Source organism: Scylla paramamosain, chromosome 23, assembly GCF_035594125.1.
Source record: "Scylla paramamosain isolate STU-SP2022 chromosome 23, ASM3559412v1, whole genome shotgun sequence".
NCBI lineage: Eukaryota > Metazoa > Arthropoda > Malacostraca > Decapoda > Portunidae > Scylla > Scylla paramamosain.
The window spans coordinates 12,605,755-12,610,934 of record NC_087173.1 but is presented as its reverse complement, the minus strand read 5'-3'; the positions used below and the strand labels follow the sequence as shown (position 1 = coordinate 12,610,934).

Below are 5,180 nucleotides of genomic sequence, written 5' to 3'. Positions count from 1 at the left end.
GCAAGGAAGTTGTAGATTTGACCATAAACTCCAGTGCCAACAATGCCATTCCCTGGGACATAAAAACAAACTTTGTAGTTACTATCGTTAAAATCTTGGCGATGACGAACCTGCCGCTGTGAACTCAAAGAAGGATTCGCTAATTGTAGAACATATTAATGCACAACCATTGATATCAAGTTTAGATGAAGTAAAGTTATTGTTAACCGACAGAAGCATTGATGATTTGTGTGAGTGAGACATGGCTGCATGCAGACACTCCAGGTGGTTATGTTCACATTGATGGAGATATGGTATTTAGATGTGACAATGGACGAGGTGGTGGTGTCTGCATGCATGTAAAAAGTACTTTAAATCCTTCTCTCATTATACTAGGTGTGCCAGGACAGGTAGGAGTGGAAGACGTATGGGTTCAGATGCAATGCAGGAAGCTGCCTGCCATTGTCATTGGATGTGTGTATCGACACCCTAAAGCTTTAGCCTCATCCTTTGACAACATACAGGAGGTTTTCAAGGTGGTGTGTTTGCGAGGCAAAAGTGTTTTTATCTTGGGTGATTTTAATGATGATATGTTGATATAAGGAAATAGAATTAGCAAAATAATAAGAGATAAGTTGATTCAGTTTTATTGATAAACCCACAAGAAAAACCTGACATTGAGCTACTCTACTGGATCTTATTATCACTAATAAACCTGAGGTAGTTTTATCCCTTGACGTGGTCCCTCAGTTAATTGCAGATCATGATCTCGTGTCCGTCGCTATAAATGTAAGAAAACCTCGCAAAATACCGGTGATAAAAAGCCTCCCTGATCTGAAGCACTGTGATAAAGACACTTTCTGTTTGCTGCTTTTATACAATGTGTATTGTATCAATAATGTGTTTTTAACTGACGACCTTAACAAACAAGTGTATATTTTTAATGAGGTTTTTAGTTTTCCTCTTGATGTGTGTGCCCCTGTTGTGACTAAAGCTGTGAAAGGCACACCAGCACCATGGATGAGTGGCGATGTTCGTGAGGCAAAGGAGGAACGTAATAGGTTGCAAAGAGAGTTAAAAGTCGGTACAAATAACGTTGGATTGAGGGAACGTTATAAAGCTGCTAAAGCATATCAAAGCACTCATTAATACCTCTAAGGCAGAGCATTATCAAGGTCGTCTAAAAGATTGTAAAGGAAATATCTCTGCAACATGGAAAGTTACTGAGGAAATTATTCCTAATCAGAAAAAAAAAAAAACATGATACTCACAATTTTGGTAACGTAAATGAAAAACTGACTTCAATAAATTCTTTTCAAATGTTGGGGAGACTACTTTCAGACGTTCTCAGGAAGAACTAAGAAGTGAAGGGGTAGTAGTAACTGTTCATCATCCTCAAGTAAATACCATTAAAGTGAACTCTGCTTGTAGACCTGAGCCCGTGGACGCTGACACCCTTATCTTAACCGTTAAAGACCTCGATGTAACCAACTCCATCGGGTCGGACGGAATAGCATTAAAGTTTGTCCGGGATGCGCTCTGTGTCACTGTCCTCTCCTCAGCTGTATCATCAACATGTCCTTGGTGACTGGCGTGTTCCCCGAGTCATGGAAACATGCACTGGTTGTCCCCCTGTATAAAAATGGTGATCCCGATGTTGTAACTAAACAATGGTCTCATGTTTAATTCTTGCAAGACTCAGTGTGTTTTTATAGGTAATCGCCAGCTTTTATCTCACACTCCCCCAAACACGACTGTGAATGTTAATGGAAATGTAATACATCCAAGTAAGCACGTGAAAAACTTGTGAGTTTGCTTGGATAGTTACTTGCTTTTTGACGTCCATATTAATGAGCTGAAAAGGAAAGTGGTGGGTATTTTAATGTATGTAAGTTGAATTAGTGAAAACACAGATAAGGACAGCAGGATCATGGTGACACAGGCCCTTGTATTAACCTTAATTAACTGTTGTATTAGAATATGGGGACTACAAATGATGCATTAATGTCTGGTGTGCAAAAGTTACAGAATGCTGCAGTAAGGGTTGCCATAGGTGGAGTTAAGAAATATGATCACGTGTCTCCATTTTATAAAGAACTCCAATGGCTACGAATAAAGCACAAACATGTTTTACAAGTGGCTACAACAATATTTAAGATTTTACGAGGGTTTCATCCAAAATAGTTTTTATCACTATGTAACAGGCAAGCCATCACCAGTAGCGTCACAAGACACAGGCACAGGTTGCTTGTACCGGCCACCTACACACTCTCTGCTGATAGGCGCACTGTCATATTGGGAACCACAGTGTGGAACTCTCTCTCGCTCTCCCTCACACAGGACACATCTATAAACTCTTTTAAGGCTGGACTTGAAAAAAATAAAATAAAATAAATAAATAAAATAACCAAAAATATATTTAGTTAGGTTTGTTTCACCTTGATGTTTTCATTGTAAGTGTACCAGTGTATGTACGTTAACTTAGCATTTTTGTGGTGCATCTATTATAGACGAGTGATCCTCAACTTTATTGTATTTACATTGTTAAATATCACTGGTATTAAATCATATTTGTATACTTGACTACTTGTAAAATGTGTAACAACCACTTTGGTGGATAATAAACAATTTAATCTAATCTAATCTAATCTCTCTCTCTCTCTCTCTCTCTCTCTCTCTCTCTCTCTCTCTCTCTCTCTCTCTGTCACAGTGGTGGAAGATATTAGAGGTGGGTGTGGGAGAGGCTTGTTTGAGATTCCAAGTTGTGAGCGCCGCGTCCGTATGACAGCATACAAGCTGTTTTCTCTCATGATGCCCCGACATGGATCTGTAAAAATTAGGTTAGGTTAGGAACATGTTAAGTTAGGTTAGGAATGTTTTTTTTTTAAGCTTCCAGTGACAGATTAACAAGATTTCCGCATTACTGACAGGAGAAATACTATTTCAGTATGTTGTTGTGTAAGTCATAGGGATTTTTTAATGGTGTTCTTATGGTTCAGATTAACAAGATATCTGCATCATTAACAAGAGAAACACCTTTTTAACGGGTTGTAGTTGCAAGGGTTTTTAATGTTTTTTTTTTTTTTTTTTTTTTTTTTTTTTTTTTTTTTTTTTTTTTAGTATTGACATCATCCGCGTCACCGCCCCCGCAAGACAGATGACGGCGCAAGCAGTCTGGCCTCCCAAGACAACCCTCATTCAGCGGTTGAGGGTCATGACACCACACGCGGAGCTGAAACCATCCCCTTGAGTGTCGGCCCAACACACCACTCACTCTGGTGCCAAGGTTAAGAGTGGTGACTGCCTGAGTGGCGCTGCTTCCCTCAGTGCCTCGGTGGTTAGTGGCGCAGGGGAGCTGACGGACACGCTTTTGTAGGAGTGAGTTTCCTGAGTTTCTGAAGCGAGATATAGGCCTTATGAACGTAGATATGTGTAGCGCACCGAAGATAAGGCGAAGCGCAGGCACACAGCAGGCAGACAGCGGGAGACAGCAGCAGCAATAGAGTTGTGTGCCGAGGTGTGGCACACTCAGATCGCGGAGCCATGAAGACAGGCGGGGTCGCTGGTCGCTTTGTACTTCGTGGTGTTCGCGAGCAGTACTTCGTGATGTCCTACTGCCTTCAATGTCTCCACTGTAGTTGTGTCAAAGTATTGTGTGTTTTCCATGTATTTTCACGTGTTTCATGTGTTTATTCGGTGCTTGATCAAGATGTGAGAAACGGTACTCTCTGTGGTCCTTCGCATGCAGTGACCCTGTGTGTTATTATGACTTGTACTGTGTTAATATACTTCATTTATTACGCGGTGATCAAAATATTGTATGTTGTGTGTGTTGATACAAGTGTTTAGTGATGGAGAGTGAGCGTCACTGTGTTACGTGTGGCTCTAAATGAGTCCTCCATATTATCTGAAACAATGTGTAATTCATTGTTTAGTGTACGATTTGCCTCGTTCTATTCACTTGACTTGACCTGAACACTGGAATAAGTTATCATGTGCAGTCATTGCTATTAGCTTGCATGTGTAGGCACAACCTGAGTATTTGCAAACCACTAAGAGAGAGAGAGAGAGAGAGAGAGAGAGAGAGAGAGAGAGAGAGAGAGAGAGAGAGAGAGAGAGAGGAGAGAAAGAGAGAGAGAGAGAGAGAGGTTTCTATAAAAGCATGGCTGCATTATTGCCAAACACTTCCGTGGTGACGCCTCCTCGCCTTGCAGGTTCTCGCAGGAGCCTCAGACAGCTTGTGCCGGGATCTTTTCACTGTAACGTGGGCTGTAGCGGCGGCGGGGGACAGGTGGCGTCTGTGAGATAAATAAACAGAGGTGACACTCAGCGGGAACACGGCTCCCCCTCACCACCTCGCCTTCTCGCCTCCTGGCCAGGGATAAACACTTGACGCTAAACTTGCCCACCACAATATAGTGAGATGGAGCACTTGTGTGTGTGTGTGTGTGTGTGTGTGTGTGTGTGTGTGTGTGTGTGTGTGTGTGTGTGTGTGTGTAATCTGCAATACCTGCATTAATTTTTTCTCCTTCACTTCTTTCAGGTGAGCCATCTCTTCTATCCTTGGTAGTTACTTGTGTCTTGCCAAAGGCACTAATGGAGTCACTTCATCCTGTCAACTTTCCCTAATACATCTCAGTAACCTGCAGGTAACCACTAAGTGTCACTGAGCCACAGCATTCATTCTTGCCCGTCGCCACTGCTGTCTTACTGGGTCGAGTCCCTCAGTCACTTCATTCCTTGAGAACTCTCTTACTCTGAGATCTAAGGCATTTATCTCTTCTTTGCTTCTTTCCACACATCCATACCCATTGTAGCTGCTTACTACACAATAACAAGTCTGTTTAATATACAAACAATTCTTATCGTCTTCACATCTCGTTAATCTGTGCCCTTCATTCCCGCCAGCTTCTCTTGCTCTCTCACTGCATTCAAGTTCCCTATAAAAATTATGAGATCTCTGAGGAATGTCTCTCTTTCACTGCCTTTTTTACTCGTCCATCCTTTCATGTCCCCCTTCAGTTATCCATCACAGCCCCTTCATCTTCTGGAAGTCTACAGTGTGTATCAGAAATCTCTAAGGAGTTTCTCTCTTCGTCACTTCTCTTCACTCGTTCAGTTCCTTCATCCTTCGCGGTGTCTCTCGTCTTACCATTAGTTACCCATTGCAATCTCTTCACCGTTGAAAACTCTAAAAGTAT

At 41.9% G+C, this 5,180-nt stretch overlaps 1 long non-coding RNA gene across 10 annotated transcripts in view; it reads right to left on the bottom strand.

Annotated features, from left to right (window-relative positions):
• Positions 1-610: 610 nt before the first annotated feature.
• The window catches only part of LOC135112235 (uncharacterized), a 57,767-nt gene continuing 53,197 nt past the window's right edge, over positions 611-5,180 (bottom strand). For 6 of the 10 annotated variants that reach the window (XR_010274184.1, XR_010274189.1, XR_010274187.1 and 3 more), the window contains one exon: positions 611-2,806. This is a non-coding gene — a long non-coding RNA (uncharacterized LOC135112235). The remainder of the gene's footprint in view (positions 2,807-5,180) is intronic. The other 4 variants (XR_010274192.1, XR_010274188.1, XR_010274186.1 and 1 more) reach the window with 1 other exon arrangement.